At 43.5% G+C, this 20,218-nt stretch overlaps 1 protein-coding gene across 1 annotated transcript in view; it reads right to left on the bottom strand.

Moving 5' to 3' along the window:
* The window catches only part of LOC124616560 (monocarboxylate transporter 1-like), a 79,094-nt gene extending 59,115 nt beyond the window's left edge, over positions 1-19,979 (bottom strand). The window contains exon 1 of the mRNA XM_047144879.1: positions 19,826-19,979. The gene's annotated coding sequence lies outside the window, so the exon portion shown is untranslated. The remainder of the gene's footprint in view (positions 1-19,825) is intronic.
* Positions 19,980-20,218: the final 239 nt, after the last annotated feature.

The raw sequence follows: 20,218 nt of genomic DNA, 5'->3' as shown, positions 1-20,218 counted from the left end.
GCTTCAGTCCAGAACCGCGCTGCTGCTACGGTTGGAGGTTCGAATCCTGCCTCGGGCATGTATGTGTGTGAAGTCCTTGGGTTAGTTAGGATTAAGTAGTTCTAAGTCTAGGGGACTGATGACCTCAGATGTTAAGTCCCGTAGTGCTTAGAGCCATTTGAACCATTTTGAAATCAGAGTTATGATAGATCACTCAGTGCTATGAAGAATTCAGAAAGTGGCAATTTACGTATGTGAGGAGAATCGCAAACTTCATGCTAAAACTCTTTCGGCCAATGGTGCACGTTCGTATCTACAACACCTGCCACGTGAGCAGACACACAATTTCAGCTTCGCAGTCAGTCGCGAACGAGAGAGTGAGAGTCGGAATTCGACAACAGACACACACATGTGATACGGATAGACTGCAGCATCTGTTCCAACACCGAAACAGGAACAGGTGAATACAACGAATTTTTCTCATAGAGCAAGGACAAAGATGAAGAGGAGTACAGGAGTTGTAATGTTATGCATATGTAGGCGAGCTAATCCACTGTCTAGAGTCGCTATGAGGTAAGGTGTATTTGATGTACGGCTGAACACTACCGGGCCTCAGGCTCAGGGTGGTCTGCAGCAGAGGCTCCTGGCTCTCCTGGAACCAGGACCAAGGGCATCAGAGAAGGATGGGATGTGGGTTAATGCCAGTACTGGAAATTTTGGCGATGGACAGTCGTTTAGGAGGACAGACAATGCTACAGGAAACTGCAGAGTGTCAGACAATTATAAATAAGTGTAAGATACAGCTCTCTGTACTGCGACAGTAAATCACAGTTTCTGATTAACTCAAAGCTGAATACATCGGCGATCTCAGATATATGAGGTGCATCCAATGACAGAACAATATTTCAATACCTTTAAAACTACAGAACTTAATATTTCACAGAGAATAAACATTTAAATGATGACCTTTGAATTACCATCTTTCAATCGCTTCATGCGATTTCAACAAACGGTATCTCAGATGATAGCACTGCACGGTAGCTATCATCGCTGAAAGATGTGTATCGGTATCTGTTTTAATTATTGATTTACAATGACTTCTATATCTTTTCATTATGCAAATGTTTGTCAGGACATCATATTCTCTATAATGACACAGAAAAACATGGAAAACCTCATATTTTATCATATTTGAGTATTTACTGAATGAACAATTTACTATTTTCCCAGTAACTTTATTCAGATGTTGAATGCAACTGCTGTTAAAAAAGGTGTGTTAACTTAAAAGTGGTCAATAGTGTGTGTTAGCGGACACAGCAGTTGAAAAGAGAAGCAAAAGACGCTTCTGTTAAGAAGGCATAAATAATCTATAAATAATAATTGGTCACAATCTGTAGTCATCTAACATTAGCGTACTTGCTCAAGAATACTGGCTTATTTATTTATGAAGCAACTGTTGCTTATATTTATTGTAAATAATCACAGTGTAACCGAACATTTATAGCAGTTCTTGCATTTATAGCAATTGTTGCTCAACAACACATCACACGGTAAATTTGAATAACACGAGCATTATGCATTTCATATTCATTAACAAACAAACACCTACACATTTTTAAAGGACGTTACACATATTTTTAAAAAACATTATGAGCTAAATTATGTACATCCAATAACACAACAGCATTTCAGTACCCCTGAAACTACAGAACTTGATATATCACCATGAATAAATATTTATACAATGAACATACAAATTACCAAGTTTTAATCGCTTCATGCGGTTTCAGCAAACGGTATCTCAGATGTTAGCATTGCACTATAGCTATCATCTCTAAAAGCTACATATCTATATCTATTTGATTTACTGATTTACTATGTCCTTTATACCTTTTTCATTATGCAAATGAACAGAGCAAGAATACCTCTTATTTTGTCACAACGGAGTATTTCTTGAATTAACTCATATTTTTCCCGTAACTTTATTCAGATGTTGAGTACAAGTAGTTTTACAAAACTGTGCTGCTTTAAAAATGGTCAACCACATGTGTTAGCAGACACCACAATTAAAAAGAGATACAAAAGACGCTTATGTTAAGAGGGCATAAATAACTGTGTAAATAACAATTAGCCAAGGTCTGTAGTCGTTTAACATGAGTGCACTTGCGCAAGAATACTGCCTTATTTACTTATGAAATCAACTATTACTTATATTTATTGTAAATACTAGTAATCGCACTGTAACTGAACATTTATGACGTCTCTTCTCTTAAATATTGCTGTAATATGTTTCTTTAGATAGGGGAAAGTAGTCAAGATGAACAGATCATATCTGTAGAGCTTAATGACGGGACTGATGACCCTGTAGTTTGTTCGCTTTACACCACAAACCAACCTGCCAAACTTGAAGACGATGTATTTTTGGTGGGGACGGCCTGCAGCCAATGGAGAAGCATACAGTAACGGAACACCATGGGAGTCAAGTGAAGACTGGGAATTTTCTAGTGACCAACTCAAGGGAGCGATCTTACACACTTGAAAAAGGCTGACCTCCCATGTGTTTTTCGGTCATGTAAATGACTCATTCTGGGCAGTGAACAGCAGATGCCATACTTTAATTTCTCTAGGGACGTTATACTTCGAGTCATCTGAATGTGCTCCAAAGTAGAACTCTAACATATTCCACTTATTTTATAGAACTGGGGAACGACAGAGAATAGTTACTATTTTTCATATTGTGTGTGCTAAATTCAGAGTCATCATGTTGAACGATGAATTATTTTGAGCTGGTGAACCTTTGTGTATTGTGATCGCGACATTGACTTAGTTTTAGCGACTCTTTGATGACTATTTAGTTTGGGGTTATCGCTGCCATTGTCATAACGCTATCAACACAATTTTACTGCATTTGACAAAAGGATTTCCTGTCTGTATTTTAATTGAATATCTTAGGACCAGTTCCCATTTATTTGAGATGCCGTTTCTTGAATAAACATTATCAGCATAATTCTCTGTCGTCTTTATCAATTACAGACATTATAATAGATCCCATTTATTAAGTTATTATTTTATCTTCTATTTTATGTTTCTGTGTATTATGTTAACTCGCAATTCTAGCCAATGCATAGACTACTCGTATTTGAATGCAGGATCGCAGCTGCTGGTTATTATTTGCAGTGAACTGACTGCGAGCATGGAAGCAGACGTGCACGGTTCGACCCTATGACTACAGCTAGGTATCCTTTTTAAACAGAACCGTGCATGGTGCCATTACCTAAAGTACAAGTAACCGCAGGTAATGACGCAGCACGTTTGCTCGTATGAACTGCAGTTAGGAAGAGCAAGTATACAGGCATAACAGTTGGGTACTGTCTCAGAGTACTTAATAAGGTTCTTGACTCTATTTTTTTGTTTTATCTGTGGTTGATTTTGTGGTGTCACCGCCAGACACCACACTTGCTAGGTGGTAGCTTAAATCGGCCGCGGTCCATTTAGTACATGTCGGACCCGCGTGTCGCCACTGTGTGATCGCAGACCTAGCGCCACCACAAGGCAGGTCTCGAGATACGGAAGAGGACTCGCCCCAGTTGTACGGACGACATTGCTAGCGACAATACGGACGAAGCCTTCCTCTCATTTGCCGAGAGACAGTTAGAATAGCCTTCTGCTAAGTCCATGGCTACGACCTAGCAAGGCGCCAATTGTAACAGTGCATGTATCTTACGAGTCTCATTTGTATAGTCCAGAGAGATGTATCACAAGGAGTAAATAAAGTTAAGTATATTCCAAAGCTACGTATTTTCTTGATAGCAGTCATAACGTATCTTGTTCCAGACTTGACGCCAGTCGGCGTGTGTGTACGCGTGCCTTTCTTTCCGCTACTTCAGTGTGGCGTAACAGTCTTGTTACGTCACAACAGATTGGCGACGAGTAAAGAGTTCTTTCTAATTGCTTACATTTACTTGTGTCATGGCTTCGCCAGATGTACTGTCCGAATTTTATTGCTTGCAGAATCAGCAGACGCAGGCGTTATTGGATGCCCTTGGACAGCTCGTCCAGGGTCAACGTGCCATTCAAACCGATGCGGCAGCCGCCGCTTCACCGCTACCGCAGCCACACCATGCCGTTGCACCGCCGTTTCGCAGTTTTAACGCGGCGCACGAATCGTGGCCAGAATGGTCCCGACAGTTCGGCTTTCACCTAGCCGCCTACAGAATTCAAGGTAATGAGCGGCAGCCGTTTTTGCTTTCTTGTGTTGGTGTGTCCACCTACCGTGTGATAGTGAAATTGTTTCTCCGACGCGACGTAGCAACTCTGTCCTACGAGGAAATTTTGTCTGCTTTAGATGCCTATTTCAAAGAAACAATTAATGTGGTTGCAAAAAGGTATACGTTCTTTTGTACAAAACGTACGGCTGGTCAAACTAATAGGGAGTGGGTAGCAACATTGCAAGGACTTACTAGGGAGTGTTCTTTTGACTGTGACTGTGGCCTTTCTTATTCAGATACAATGGTACGTGATGCAATTGCACAGAACGTTTCTGATGTTCGCATACGGGAGCAAATTTTGAAACTAGTTAATCCCTCCCTTCAACAAGTGATAGACATATTGGATAGACAAGACACACTTGACTGTGCTCAGGAATCTTTTGAAACTTCACCAGCCGTGTGTAACATTAACCGGCCCGCCGGGCGAGCTGCACGGCCCGGTAAATTACCCTCGCGCACGTCGAAGCAGCTGCCGCCGCGCTTTAAACCAGGTGTGCCGCGCCAGCGCACAAATGCAGTGAAATCATGCCCGCGGTGTGCTACTAGACATTCGCGTGAACGTTGTCCGTCACGCCAAGCTATTTGCTTTTTCTGCAATAGGAAAGGACATGTTCAAAGTGTTTGCCAGAAAAAGCTCCGATCAGACAATCACAACCATTCCAGGCCCTTTGCTTCGCGCCGGAATCGACCCAAGGACACTCAGGCTCGTGGACCTTCGCCCATGGACATTCATGTCGTTACTTCCACCCCGTCCAGTGCCACTTTCTCTAACAATGACTGTGTTCGTCCCACAAAAACTGTGCGTCGACGTCGCCGGAAATCACGTCAATTAGCAAGTGATTCTGTACCAGTGTCTGTTCAAATTGCACAAACCAGTCGCTCTTGTCGTCAGCAGGACAATAAACTTTTTGTAGATTTGGACTTTCATGGCAAGGTCATACCATTCCAGCTCGATACCGGAGCTGCTGTATCATTGCTCAATCACGACACGTACAAACAACTGGGCGCACCTCCGTTGCGGGCCGCAAATGTTAATTTACATAGTTATTCAGGACAGAATATACCTGTGTTAGGACAGTGCAGCCTTCTTGCAACATACAAGGGACATACAAAACTTGTGTCATTTTACGTTCTTCGTTCTTCTACTGCAGTGAACTTGTTTGGTTTAGATTTATTTCAATTGTTTAACATGTCTATTGTAAATCAGGTCCTATCAGTGAATCAGACTGTGCCTACAGACAGTGTTTCTAGGCTATGTGAAGAATTTGCAGACATTTTTGCACCGGGCCTGGGTTGCGCTAAAAACTATGCAGCACATTTGGAACTGAACGTAAATGCGCAACCGAAATTTTTCAGAGCGCGCAATGTTCCTCACGCATTGCGTGTTGCGGTCGCAAGAACATTACCCGTTTTAGCATCACAAGGTGTGAGTGAATGTGCGCAATGCCTCTTCCCTTTCAGCTCCGCTTCATCGCTTACGCCGTACAGGTGTTCCGTTTCTCTGGACGACGGAATGCGTACGCGCCTTTCGCCGGTTGAAATCGGCGTTGCTTTCTAATACTTGCCTTACGCCTTTCGACCCCCGGAAACCCCTTTTGTTGATGGTAGATGCATCGGATTTCGGGATCGGTGCTGTGCTTGCGCACAAAGTTGGCTCGCATGATTGCCCTATTGCCTTTGCGTCCAAATTGCTCTCGTCTGCGCAAAGAAATTATTCCCAGATAGAGAAAGAAGCTTTGGCTCTCGTGTTTGGTGTTACTAAGTTCCATGATTTCTTGTATGGTCGTCACTTTACCATCATCACCAACCACAAACCTTTGACATCGCTTTTTCATCCCAACAAGCCTGTACCTCCGCGTACAGCGCAGAAATTCATTCGCTGGTCTATTTTCCTCTCGCAGTACCGCTACGATATCTTGTATCGGTCCACTGCTAAGCACGGCAACGCTGATGCGTTGTCCCGTTTGCTTGTTGCTGAGGATAAAGCATTCGATTCTTCCGAACTTGCTTGCCTGTTCAATGATTCGGAAACCGATGAAGTGGTCGAATCGTTTCCGATTGATTTTCGTCGTGTAGCTACAGCCACAGCTGCTGACCCTGTCCTTGCTACCGTTTTGCGTTTTGTTGCTACGCAATGGCCTTTGTCAAAGTCTCGGATCGAGGATCCGTTGGTTCGCAGATTTTTTGCTCACAAGGAGAGACTTTTTGTTCGACGTGCTGTTTTGTTGTTGCGTTCTGATAATGATCAGTCCAGAGTCGTGGTCCCACGTTCGTTACAGTCCTTTGTTTTACGGCTTCTTCACCAAGGACATTGGGGTATGGTGCGAACGAAACAACTTGCTCGTCAGCACTGTACTTGGTTCGGAATCGATGCTGCGATTACGAATATGTGTTCTTCTTGCATGGCGTGTGCCGAACAACAATCCGCACCGCCGCGGAAAGTCTTTGCATGGCCAAAAGCCACTTCCCCTTGGCAACGCTTGCACATTGATTTTGCTGGTCCATTCTGGAATGCTCGATGGTTGGTTCTGGTCGATGCCTTCAGTAATTTTCCTTTTGTTGTCCGGATGTCTTCCACGACGTCCTCCGCCACCATCCAAGCGTTGTCTGCTATCTTTTGCATTGAAGGTCTACCGCAGACTATTGTTTCCGACAATGGCCCACAATTCATGTCCGCAGAATTTCGGTCATTCTGCCAGGCCAATGGTATTCAACATCTGACATCCGCGCCGTATTCACCTCAGTCAAACGATGCCGCTGAACGATTGGTCCGGACTTTCAAGTCCCAGATGTTGAAGTTGAAAGAGTCGCATTCTCGGGAGGACGCGTTGTTGCTCTTTTTGTCTTCGTATCGCTCTCAGCCCCGAGATGGTCGCTCGCCAGCTGAGTTGCTCCACGGTCGTCCTCATCGCACCTTGATGTCTTTGCTGCATCCGCCGCATCAGGTTCCTGTGCAGCGGCAGACTCCTGCTTTTGCTCCAGGTGACGTTGTATTTTATCGCAACTATCGAGGTTCACGGCGTTGGCTCGCAGGGCTCATTCTTCGCTGCCTCGGCCGCGCGATGTACTTGGTTTTGGGGGCCTCTGGTGAGGTGCGTCGGCATCTCAATCAGCTGCGCCTCCGTCGTCGCACGGGTTCTGCCGCTCCTCGTCTGCTTTCAGCGACGGTGCCGTCCGGTCAGCGCCCTGGGGACCCATCTACTGGCTCGCCTCATCCCCAGGTGTTACCGACGATGCCTTCCATTTTGCCCCATGGCGACGCGCCGCCGCAGCAGCCGCCGCCGCCGCCGCAGCAGCCGCCGCCGCCGCCGCCGCCGCTTGTTCTCCCGCCCGCATTCGACGCTTCGCTGCAGCCGCCAAGCGCCTCCCTGGGTCACGCGCCGCCGATCGCTTCCCGTGACCAGCCGTCCTCCGCAATGGACCTCTTGCCCGCTCCGGACCACATGACGTCTTCGCACGTCGGCTACCCCGACGCAATGGAGGTCGACCCTTCGGCCCCTCCTGTCTCTTTACGGGCGCATACACCGCATGTTGACGTGCACCCTGGACTAGGTTTTCAGGCGTTTCCTAGCTCCCCTCGGACCGAATGGCCGGGTGCGGGTGGCACAGCCTCGCCTGTTGTTAGGCTCCCCACCTCATCGCATACGTCAACATGGGGTCCTCCCCACGGCGGGCGGAAGCCTTATCTCACGACCGTTCGCCGATTTGCGGGGGAGTAATGTGGTGTCACCGCCAGACACCACTCTTGCTAGGTGGTAGCTTAAATCGGCCGCGGTCCATTTAGTACATGTCGGACCTGCGTGTCGCCACTGTGTGATCGCAGACCTAGCGCCACCACAAGGCAGGTCTCGAGATACGGAAGAGGACTCGCCCCAGTTGTACGGACGACATTGCTAGCGACAATACGGACGAAGCCTTCCTCTCATTTGCCGAGAGACAGTTAGAATAGCCTTCTGCTAAGTCCATGGCTACGACCTAGCAAGGCGCCAATTGTAACAGTGCATGTATCTTACGAGTCTCATTTGTATAGTCCAGAGAGATGTATCACAAGGAGTAAATAAAGTTAAGTATATTCCAAAGCTACGTATTTTCTTGATAGCAGTCATAACGTATCTTGTTCCAGACTTGACGCCAGTCGGCGTGTGTGTACGTGTGCCTTTCTTTCGGCTACTTCAGTGTGGCGTAACAGTCCTGTTACGTCACAACAGATTTCTTATTCAGTCAGTTGTGCAGTGCTGAGACGTTCTTATTTGAAGCATAGTAGCGTGGAGCTGAGTGTTTCAAAGAATGAGATCTCTTTTCTGTGTATCTGGGAGATACTATGTAGCATACTTTATTATGGTGGTCAGAACTCACATATGATGGTGTCTTGTTCATGTTGTTGATAGACTAGATTTTGGAGGAATTTTAAAGGTATGTTTGTAGTTTCTTTGTAATGAGAGAATTTTGTAATTGTGGGATTCTTCTTACGTTGTGGAATCTTATTGTCAATAATCAGAATTTGATTTCTCTAAAATGATTTTCTTGAATGTGTAATCCACTTTCATGATTCACAGTGAAGTTTTGAATTTTTATCGTGTGTACACTGCGCCTTACGCCACACGGAGCAACAAATTGTTTCAGACAAAAAAAATTACAGTTGATTATTAGTCTTTAGCTGTCTTTGTCTTTAGTTGCTTTCTAGAACGTCAGTACTCTAAACACAAAAGCAGCAAGCCGAGCAAGAGGTAAGTCACTTTTATTTCAGAGTAGATCTCACCTTGTATTCTTATGCAAACTCTGTGCACTCGGGATTGTCAGGTGTCGTGATAGCTAGTACATAAAGGTTCAGTCAACAGTGTTGGTAATTTCAAAGAGTTATGTCCTTACGAGTAGAGCAATAACTTATTTTTGTGGATACTCCAAGTCTAACATTGCACTCCATATCATGCGACGTTCGTAATGCACTCCGGTACTGAGGTTTAGTTATACAGTTATCATTAAGCACACAATTAGTTTCTTTTGGCATCTAATTACATTCATTTTCTCCTTTTAAAACTTGCATTTAAAAAGTTTAAAATTTGGTTTCATGACACTGTTCATATGCGTATCACAGCGTTAACCGACATTCAACTATGCTCAGTAATTGAATTCGTTATCTAAAGTACATGTTACACGAGAAGAAAGTTTTCGAAACCAGTGTATTCAGTTTACTCTTAGGCATACAATGTTTCATAGAAAGTTTACAAGCTTCGTGCAGCCAAGTCAGTTATAGATGAATTACAGCAACCCGGAATAGCAGGACAGTCTGACAACCCTTGGATCTCGTCCATCGATCTCGTCCCAAAAAGAGAGCAGCACAAATCGATTATGTAGCATGTATCAGATGCTCAATGCTCTTACAGTCCTCGATAGCAACCCCGTGCCAAACATTCAAGACGTTACACATAACTTGGCATGAATTTCTATGTTCATTGTTTCAGATTGTAGGCAAGCTTACTTGCAAATCTCTGTAGCCAACGAGACATACCAAAAACGGTAATGAATTGAGTTCCCTTCCAGATAGACATATCTGGACGATATTTTAGTAATTACCCTTCCTCACACCAACATGAGGAACATCTCATTTCCGAACCACAGAAATGTTTCGGCGACAAGAAACGCCAAATGCGAAAATCTGTAGTGATCTTCCGTGACCTTGCCCATCCGACCGATTACGCAACGTACGTAACTAGTCTGCCAGCTGGTGTGACCCCGAACTACCACCAATTAAGCCGACTTCTTGACATGGTGAATCTTTACTGACGGCTCTTACCCCATGTGGGTATAGTTCAGGCTCCTTTGGCGAATGCACTGGCAGGAAAACATGCAGACAGGAAAATAAATCTCTTATGGACTAGATAAATGTAGGAAGCATACAGTAAGGAATCTCACGTTTCGATTGTCGTACTTCTGACAAACCAAGGTTGTTTATAGCGGTGTTTAGCGCTATCACGTCACAGAGTATCATCTTAAAAGCTATGGTTTGGCGGAGCACTGGCACTGCACACTAAAAACAGCATTCATGTGTCACAATGGTTATAGGACAGAATCCTTACAACGGCTGCTATTAGGCGTTGTTCTGCGTATGTGGAAGACCTTTGTGCTTCGTAACCAGAAACCCTATACAGGGTGAGGCAGCTAAGTCATAACACCCCTTGTATCTCCCCAATCGTAATACATACAAAGATTCCGTTTGGACAGTGAATTGCAGAGACAGGGGCTACTTCAATACATCACATTTCATGTTTCTGCTATTTTTTATTACAGAGATATGATTTTTTTAAAATGGAACCCTAAGTTAAATTTTAGCGTATCATGAAGGGTTTAAAAAGATGGTTTCAAATATGTGTATATCATAATATATAGGCGAATAGTTTTTGAGACACAGATATGTTCCCGGATCGCATTCGTACTTCAAAGCGGAGTTGTCCATTGCGACCTTTCCTGTTGACCACTGAGCAGCTTAACAGGGAAGGCGTTGTTTTCCTGCTTCTCGATAACGTCGCGAGGTGACGCACGAGGTAGCTGCAGAGAAGGGTATAAATGTTTCCGTCACAGTTTCTTGGAGCAGACATGCACACCAACTAAGAAAAGTTAGATATGCTTCTAGTGTATGGTGAAAGCAGAAGAAATGCTGTTAGAGCAACAAAGCGATATGGAGAGCTGTATCCTGACCGTGATCGTCCTACGCGCCAGCTTCTTGCACTTATTTGCTAGAAACTACTTGAATCGGAATCATGGAACGCCATACAGCCGGCCGAAGTGGCCGTGCGGTTAAAGGCGCTGCAGTCTGGAACCGCAAGACCGCTACGGTCGCAGGTTCGAATCCTGCCTCGGGCATGGATGTTTGTGATGTCCTTAGGTTAGTTAGGTTTAAGTAGTTCTAAGTTCTGGGGGGGACTAATGACCTCAGCTGTTGAGTCCCATAGTGCTCAGAGCCATTTGAACGCCATACATAGGACAAGGCAGAAAACTGCAACTGGCGAGGTACATGAAGAGGGCGTTCTAGTGTTGGCGCATAACGACCCTACTGTTTCGTCGTGACGTATCGCCTCGAAATGTGGTATAAGTCAGAGAAGTATCCTACGCATATTCCACCGGCATAAACTTCACCCGTTTCACCTCTCATTACATCAAGCACTCTCCGGTGTGGATTTCGAACGGCGTCAGGAATTTTGCCGGTTTGCTCTGCAGCACCTACAAGATGATCCACCGTTTTTTCAACGGGTGATTTTTACTGATGAAGCGACTTTCACCAGCCACGGTAATGTGAATTTGCATAATATGCATTACTGGTCAATAGAGAACCCGCACTGGCTCCGACAGGTACAGTATCAGCAACCGTGGAGTGTTAACTTGTGGTGCGGCATCGTCGGAAATGTCATTGTTGGGCCGTAAGTCATTCCGGGTATACCAAACGGCAATAACTATGCACAGTTCCTACCAAACGTTCTGCCCATTTTGATGGAAGAGGTACCACTAACTAGGCGTCAGCGCATGACGGCTGTCCTGCTCACTCTTCCCGTGTGTTAAATGAAAAAATCCCGGAGTGTTGGATAGGACGACGTACTGAAGTGAAATGCTCAGCCCGGTCTCCTGATTTGACCCCTATCGATTTTTTTCTGTGGGGAGCAATCAAACATACAGTGTGTGCTCAAATACCAACTACGCCAGACGGTATGAAGCGTGCGCTGATATCTCACGTGACACCCTCGCAGCCGTTCTCAAATCTTTCGAACGGCGACTACAAATGTGCATTGCAGCAGAGGGAAGCTTTCTGAGCACAAGCTTCAGTAGACTCTTGTATCATGTGCAGCATGTATTTTGCATCTTTGTGCGTATTTGCTTCGTATTGTGATCAATAGTAAATAGTCCCGGTGGATGTTCGAGTCCTCCCTCGCGCATGGGTGTGTATGTCTGTCCTTAGGATAATTTAGGTTAAGTAGTGTGTAAGCATTTGAGATGTGGTGCTATAGACGAATGTTGAACTGGACTGATAAGGTAAGGAATGAGGAGGTTCTACGCAGAATAGGAGAGGAAAGGAATATGTGGAAAACACTGATAAGGAGAAGGGACAGGATGATAGGACATCTGCTAAGACATGAGGGAATGACTTCCATGGTACTAGAGGGAGCTGTAGAGGGCAAAAACTGTAGAGGAAGACAGAGATTGGAATACGCCAAGAAAATAATTGAGGACGTAGGTTGCAAGTGTTACTCTGAGATAAAGAGGTTAGCACAGGAAAGGAATTCGTGGCGGGCCGCATCAAACCAGTCAGTGGACTGATGACCAAAAAAAAAAAAAGTGTGTAAGCTTAGGGACTGAGGTTCAAATGGCTCTGCGCACTATGGGGCTTAACTGCTATGGTCATCAGTCCCATAGAACTTAGAACTACTTAAACCTAACTAACCGAAGGACATCACACACATCCATGCCCGAGGCAGGATTCGAACCTGCGACCGTAGCGTTAGGGACTGAGGACCTTAGCAGTTAAGTCCATAAGATTTCACACACATTTGAACATTTTGAACAGTAAATATTTTCAAATAAAAAGCAAATACATACGAAATACTTGTGACCAATAAGGGTCTCCTCATTTACAATTTTATTTCTGTTACTTAACATGTATTAATATCTTGTGGTATTTTAATACCGTACGTTGTCTGCTATTTTAGTATCACAGTTGTCAAATAACTAAATAATATTTGCGCGACATCATCAGTTAATTTTTGCGAAAAAATATCTCAGTATGTATTACTATTGGCGGGTAAATGGGCGTGTTTGTGTAAGGACGGACTCACGACGTTTACCATGTACTCTACACAACAGGAAAGGTCGCATTGGACAACGGCGCTTCGAAGGACGAACACTATACGAGAACATATATGTGCCTCAAAAACTATTCGCCTAAACATTATGATATACACTTATTTCAAACCAACTTTTTAAGCCCATCACGTTACGCTAAAATTTAACATAGGGTTCCATTTTAAAAAACCAAAGATGGCCTCATATCTCTGTAATAAAAATTGCACAAACATTAAACGTGATGTATTCAAGTAGCCCCTGTCCCTGCAATTCACAGTCCAATCGGCATCTTTATATCTGTCACGGATGGGGAGACATAAGGGGTGTTACGACTTAGCTGCCTAACCCTGTATAGTGAGCTACTCACCCTACCAGGTGATTTCGCCTCACTGATTGCCAGTGGACAAGGAACTCCCTACTGTCGTCCGCACCTAAACAGCACGTCTCACGTCTGAGAATACCAGTTCCTCAGGTACACGGATCATCCAGAATTACTGACATCCAGCTCTAAAAAACTGTTACTATGTCATGTTGTGAGAAGATACGATCTACCCTGCTTTGCAGCCACCATATTGAGGCTCCCAGAGAGTGATAAAAGTGCGGAGCGAACGCCTTCTACATTCTCTTCCACAGGACAGTGATCACTGTCACAGCCTGCGTGGATTCTATGCCATGCCTGTAGCACAACTGACAAAGGTACGAGACACACAAACGGCAATTCTCACGCCCCTCTAAGGCAGACCCGTGCATCTGACACGTGTTATGAAATCAACACCTTCCTGCTGATACGTGATGTGCAGAAATTTCAGTCAGAAGACGTGACAATGAAACCGGTCGGCGTTTTTATCCTCGTCGAAGGACGGCACGGGGAAATCAGGTCGACGATGGGACTGTTCACTCGCAACTAGAGACTCCATCATGATGTCGAACCGACCACAATCACGTCACGACTGTGAGCTGAAGGAGTTATTACCATCAGAACCACTAAGAAACAGCACACACTCCCACGCATACAAACAGAGGTTGAGGCAAACGCCACTTTAGCTGCACCGTCCTCGCAACTGTGTCTCCCACTTCACTCACCCCATTCCAACATAGACCGACAGTCACGCTATGGTTGAACGCACCGACTCCTTCCCGCCTTACACGATACCACCTGTTTTGAAAGGGGGATGAAAATAACAACACACAGTCTCTTTCTCCCTCTCTCTGAAAAACGATACAGCCGTACACTGCGAGGCATCCAGACACGATATTGCGGGTCAGACGCAGCTGTGCGAAGATAACCTAATTTGCCCCCCCCCCCGCTCCAACAGTCAATAGAGCCCCTCGGGAGGAGGGAAGAAGGGGATGCTCTGTGACGGCTAGTGAGGGAGGGGATGCTCTGTGGCGGCTACACTATCGATAACCGTAGCAAGGAAAATGAAACTCCAAGGTCAGTGGTGAGGGCGCCTGCGGCGAGACTATCTTCAGCTGAGTCAGTTCTCTCTGAACAATAGTTCCGTGTGCACGGGCTTTTCTGTATATCGCGGAGCCGGTAATATGACGCGTATCATCTACACTAGCTGCATTAGTTATTTCTACCCATATGCATTCAAATCAACTCTGGATGCTTTTTTTCCACTCTGAACGTCTTTTTCAAACAATCCAACAGATTCATGAAATAATGACAATCTCCGTGAATACATTTCGTATTTGGATACGGGCAATGAGAAATTATTCGAAAACTTTATATGTCAGGTAATCAATTTTTTTTACGTCTTGTGTGACAGCTGGGATTATCATAGTGCAGGATGGTGCTGGGTTTTAAGTTGTTTCTCCAGATTCCATCGCTAGACTGTGGGTAAAAAATTGTGGCTAAGTAATTGTAACCTGTTGTTTCTGGAGGGAATTGAGCAGCACAAGTTGAACAAAGAGATACGAGCCATTGTTGTTCAGTTGTTGAACCGCTAACAGAATAGCGAGAAGTGATTCAGTGTAAACCTTCATGAGAAATTTCGAGTATTTTAAAATAGAGTTTCTTCAAGTGCTCTCTGTGAACAAGCTACTCAGTTATTGAGCTGTCACTGTTCTAACAATTAGAAAAGATGAATTTGAAAACAGTAGTAAAGTCACATCCTAATAGCATCATCTGTTGATCGTCTGTAAAAACATAAAAAATTATCATTGTTTACCGTTATATCAAAATGGAGTGTACGTTGGAGACTCTAATGTCCCATAGAGAAAACTTAGTGCTTAACAGGCCTCAAATCTTCACCTGTGATATTCACGAAATACACAATTTTCATGGTACTTTCTGTAGCAAACATAATTTCGGCCATCACTGGCCTCTACAGTATTTTCCTAACAGTTTGCGCACAATATTGGTAGAATGGTTTCTCTGTCTCGTTACCACTTGCCACAAACCTATTCCTTGTGAAAAGGACCTCTCTTGTAACCTAAGAGTGAACACGAAAGGTGTGTGGTCGTAAAATTGTGGCTGGGCAGTGCCTATTGACATTCAGTTTGATTGCTGTACTACAGTATCTCGTTCATTTACTGTCTATTTCTCGAGAATGCGAATTATTCTTTGTTGAAATTTTTTCTTGTTTTAAAGTAACACGTCTGCTTTGAGTCTAGCAACCAAACAATGGTTTAAAGGTTTACTTCTTCTTTTAGTGGGGCAGTACTCGTTGTAATTGGTAAACTTAGCATCTCCAACAATACCACACCCTGTTCTCCAAATAGCTTGATCCCACACTCACCTTCTACAGCCTCTGTATAGATCCTCTATATTAGAGTAACAAATCGCCGTTTGAAACTCTTGTGTTTACTCCAATCTTTGATGGCACGTGTGGTTTTCTGTTCTATTTGAAAAATAGCTCTAACTGTTAATAATCACCTTCAGATAGCTCTAAAAGACACAAAATTAAGGAACATGTAGTTATTGGTAAACATTATTCTTCAATTCTATCTCCTTTTTTCATTCTCTGAAGCCGCCAATCTTCGCACAATTTTTGTGATGTTTTCATGCAACTGAACTGACACAGGTATGTTTCCTAACGGAGACATTATCCTAGCTCCTATGTCGGTCTCTACAAAATGTACGTAGATGTTATTGCTAATACTTCCCAAGCATTATTTTTTATCTTCTAGACTAATCTCAAGATGATATTAAATATAATCTGGCCTTCTAACAATAACCGAAACGACCTTGCTGTCCTGGTACTGCGAACGGCAGAAAGCAAGGGGAAACTACAGCCGTAATTTTTCCCGAGGGCATGCAGCTTTACTGTATGGTTAAATGATGATGGCGTCCTCTTGGGTAAAATATTCCGGAGGTAAAATAGTCCCCCATTCGGATCTCCGGGCGGGAACTACTCAAGAGGCCAAGATAGACACGATGCCCATGCCTACTACAGTAGTACAAGTTTATATGCCAACTAGCTCTGCAGATGATGAAGAAATTGATGAAATGTATGATGAGATAAAAGAAATTGTTCAGGTAGTGAAGGGAGACGAAAATTTGATAGTCATGGGTGACTGGAATTCGATAGTAGGAAAAGGGAGAGAAGGAAACATAATAGGTGAATATGGATTGGGGATAAGAAATGAAAGAGGAAGCCGTCTGGTAGAATTTTGCACAGACCATAACCTAATCATAGCTAACACTTGGTTCAAGAATCATAAAAGAAGTTTGTATACATGGAAGAATCCTGGAGATACTAGAAGGTATCAGATAGGTTATATAATGGTAAGACAGAGATTTAGGAACCAGGTTTTAAATTGTAAGACATTTCCAGGGGCAGATGTGGACTCTGGCCACAATCTATTGGTTATGAAATGTAGATAAAAACTGAAGAAACTGCAAAAAGGTGGGAATTTAAGGAGATGGGACCTGGATAAACTGACTAAACCAGAGGTTGTACAGAGTTTCAGGGAGAGCATAAGGTTCAAATGGCTTTAAGCACTAAGGGACTCAACATCTGAGTTCATCAGTCCCCTAGAAGTTAGAACTACTAAAACCTAACTAACCTAAGGACATCATCCACATCCATGTCCGAGGCAGGATTCGAACCTGTGACCGTAGAGCTCGCGCGGTTCCAGACTGAAGCGCCTAAAACCACTCGGCCACACCGGCCGGCAGAACATAAGGGAATAATTGAAAGGAATGGGGGAAAGAAATACACTAGAAGAAGAATGGGTAGCTCTGAGGGATGAAGTAGTGAAGGCAGCAGAGGATCAAGTAGGTAAAAAGACAAGGGCTAGTAGAAATCCTTGAGTAACAGAAGAAATATTTAATTTAATTAATAAAAGGAAAAAAATAAAAATGCAGTAAATGAAGCAGGCAAAAAGGAATACAAACGTCTCAAAAATGAGATCGACAGGAAGTGCAAAATGCCTATGCAGGGATGGCTAGAGGACAAATCTAAGGATGTAGAGGCATACATCACTAGGGGTAAGATAGATACTGCCTACAGGAACATTAAAGAGACCTTTGGAGAAAAGAGAACCACTTGTATGAATATCAAGAGCTCAGATGGAAACCCAGTTCTAAGCAAAGAAGGGAAAGCAGAAAGGTGGAAGGAGTATATAGAGGGTCTATACAAGGGCGATGTACTTGAGGACAATATTATGGAAATGGAAGAGAATGTAGATGAAGATGAAATGGGAGATACGATACTGGGTGAAGAGTTTGACAGAGCACTGAAAGACCTGAGCCGAAACAAGGCCCTGGGAGTAGACATCCTTCCATTAGAACTACTGACGGCCTTGGGAGAGCCAGTCCTGACAAAACTCTACCATTTGGTGAGCAAAATGTATGAGACAGGCGAAATACCCTCAGACTTCAAGAAGAATATAATAATTCCAATCTCAAAGAAAGCAGGTGTTGACAGATGTGATAATTACCGAACTATCAGTTTAATAAGTCACAGCTGCAAAATACTAACACGAATTCTTTACAGACGAATGGAAAAACTGGTAGAAGCTGACCTTACGTCAAAGATTAAGGAAAGGCAAACCTACGTTTCTAGCATTTGTAGACTTAGAGAAAGCTTTTGACAATGTTGACTGGAATACTCTCTTTCAAATTCGAAAGGTGGCAGGGGTAAAATATAGGGAGCGAAAGGCTATTTACAATTTGTACAGAAACCAGATGGCAGTTATAAGACTCGAGGGGCATGAAAGGGAAGCAGTGGTTGGATAGGGAGTGAGACAGGGTTGTAGCCTCTCCCTGATGTTATTCAATCCGTATATTGAGCAAGCAGTAAAGGAAACAAAAGAAAAATTCGGAGTAGGTATTAAAATCCATGGAGAAGAAATAAAAACTTTGGGGTTCGCCGATGACATTGTAATTCTGTCAGAGACAGCAAAGGACTTGGAAGAGCAGTTGAACGGAATGGACGATGTCTTGAAAGGAGGATATACGATGAACATCAACGAAAGCAAAACGAGGATAATGGAATGCAGTCGAATTAAGTCGGGTGATGCTGAGGGAATTAGATTAGGAAATGAGACACTTAAAGTAGTAAAGGAGTTTTACTATTTGGGGAGCAAAATAACTGATGATGGTCGAAGTAGAGAAGATATAAAATGTAGACTGGTAATGGCAAGGAAAGCGTTTCTGAAGAATAGAAATTTGTTAACATCGAGGATAGATGTAAGTGACAGGAAGTCGTTTCTGAAAGTATTTGTATGATGGAGTGTAGCCATGTATGGAAGTGAAATATGGACGATAAATAGTTTAGAGAAGAAGAGAATAGAAGCTTTCGAAATGTGGTGCTACAGAAGAATGCTGAAGATTAGGTGGGTAGATCACATAACTAATGTAGATGTATTGAACAGAATTGGGAGAAGAGGAGTTTGTGGCACAACTTGACAAGAAGAAGGGACCGGTTGGTAGGACATGTTCAGAGGCATCAAGAGATCACAAATTTAGCATTGGAGGGCAGCGTTGAGAGTAAAAATCGTAGAGGGAGACCAAGAGATGAATACACTGAGCAGATTCTGAAGGATATATGTTGCAGTAAGTACTGGGAGATGAAGAAACTTGTACAGGATAGGGTAGCATGGAGAGCTGCATCAAACCAGTCTCAGGACTGAAGACCACAACAAAAACAACAACAACATACAATTCAACGCTTATTTGACTAAGAAGTGTAGGACGTTAACATGATTTAATATAAAGGGATTTAACGTACGTTTGATAAACGAACTATGCATTTTGTGACAGCAACTAATAACATGCTGCAGTTTGACTTGTCAAAGTTGCAGGAATGTTCTGCAGAAGTTTCACAAAATGCGATTCAGTAAATGCGAGAACGAGTTGCAACATACGGCACATTTAAGAATGTAATTTATTTAAATAATGCTCGCGATCGGTCTCTAGGAAATTAGCCTAGGGAAAGGTAACTATGAGGTCCAACTTCAGGAGACGAAAACTGAGGCCAGGTGATAGTCTACCGTGACAGTTTCGGCGCACCAGACAGGCTACAGTAGCTTATAAAATGTAGATACTCGTCGATGCAAATTGCAAACTTGTGGAAGGAGGGTTAGGTATGGATAAGGTACTTGATAACGCAGATATTTCTCTTACCCTATCTGACCTCTGGCCATAGACATTGTGCCATGTATGAAGCGCGACAACCAGTATTTGTGGACGAAAAATGACAATTGAACGCTATGACAAAATAAATGTATCTTATATCTACACAGAGAACGGCTTCTCCTCTGATCTAATTCTAGTAACACATTCTGTTGATTCTTACCTACAGGTAACTGTTACGTATAAACTGGCACAATGTGTTCTTTCAGTAGTACATGTAGACGCCTCGGCGAACCGATACACCACAATAACATCAAGATCTCAGTGGCGTTCAACGAATAAATGGTTCACTGTCAGATACTGTCACTGCTCATAGAACGACTCCTTATTACTCGTCTTCCATTCGCGTGGAGGTCACAGTGGCTACTGATATTCCAGCGCTAGATCACAATCTTTGGATAAGATGTAAGCTGGCCATCCCTGCCGTTATGAGAGTGTCTCTTGTTGGGGGAAAAAACCATGCATTCTAAACTATCATAAGACGATCTTGACGATATCACGCAGTAACACAGTCAGAGATCATTTAGCGAAACACACAGAAGCACTGATATGGATA

Source organism: Schistocerca americana, chromosome 5 (assembly GCF_021461395.2).
Source record: "Schistocerca americana isolate TAMUIC-IGC-003095 chromosome 5, iqSchAmer2.1, whole genome shotgun sequence".
In the NCBI taxonomy this organism is placed as follows: domain Eukaryota; kingdom Metazoa; phylum Arthropoda; class Insecta; order Orthoptera; family Acrididae; genus Schistocerca; species Schistocerca americana.
The sequence above is the reverse complement of the archived record's forward strand: the minus strand, read 5'-3'. Positions and strand labels throughout refer to the sequence as shown.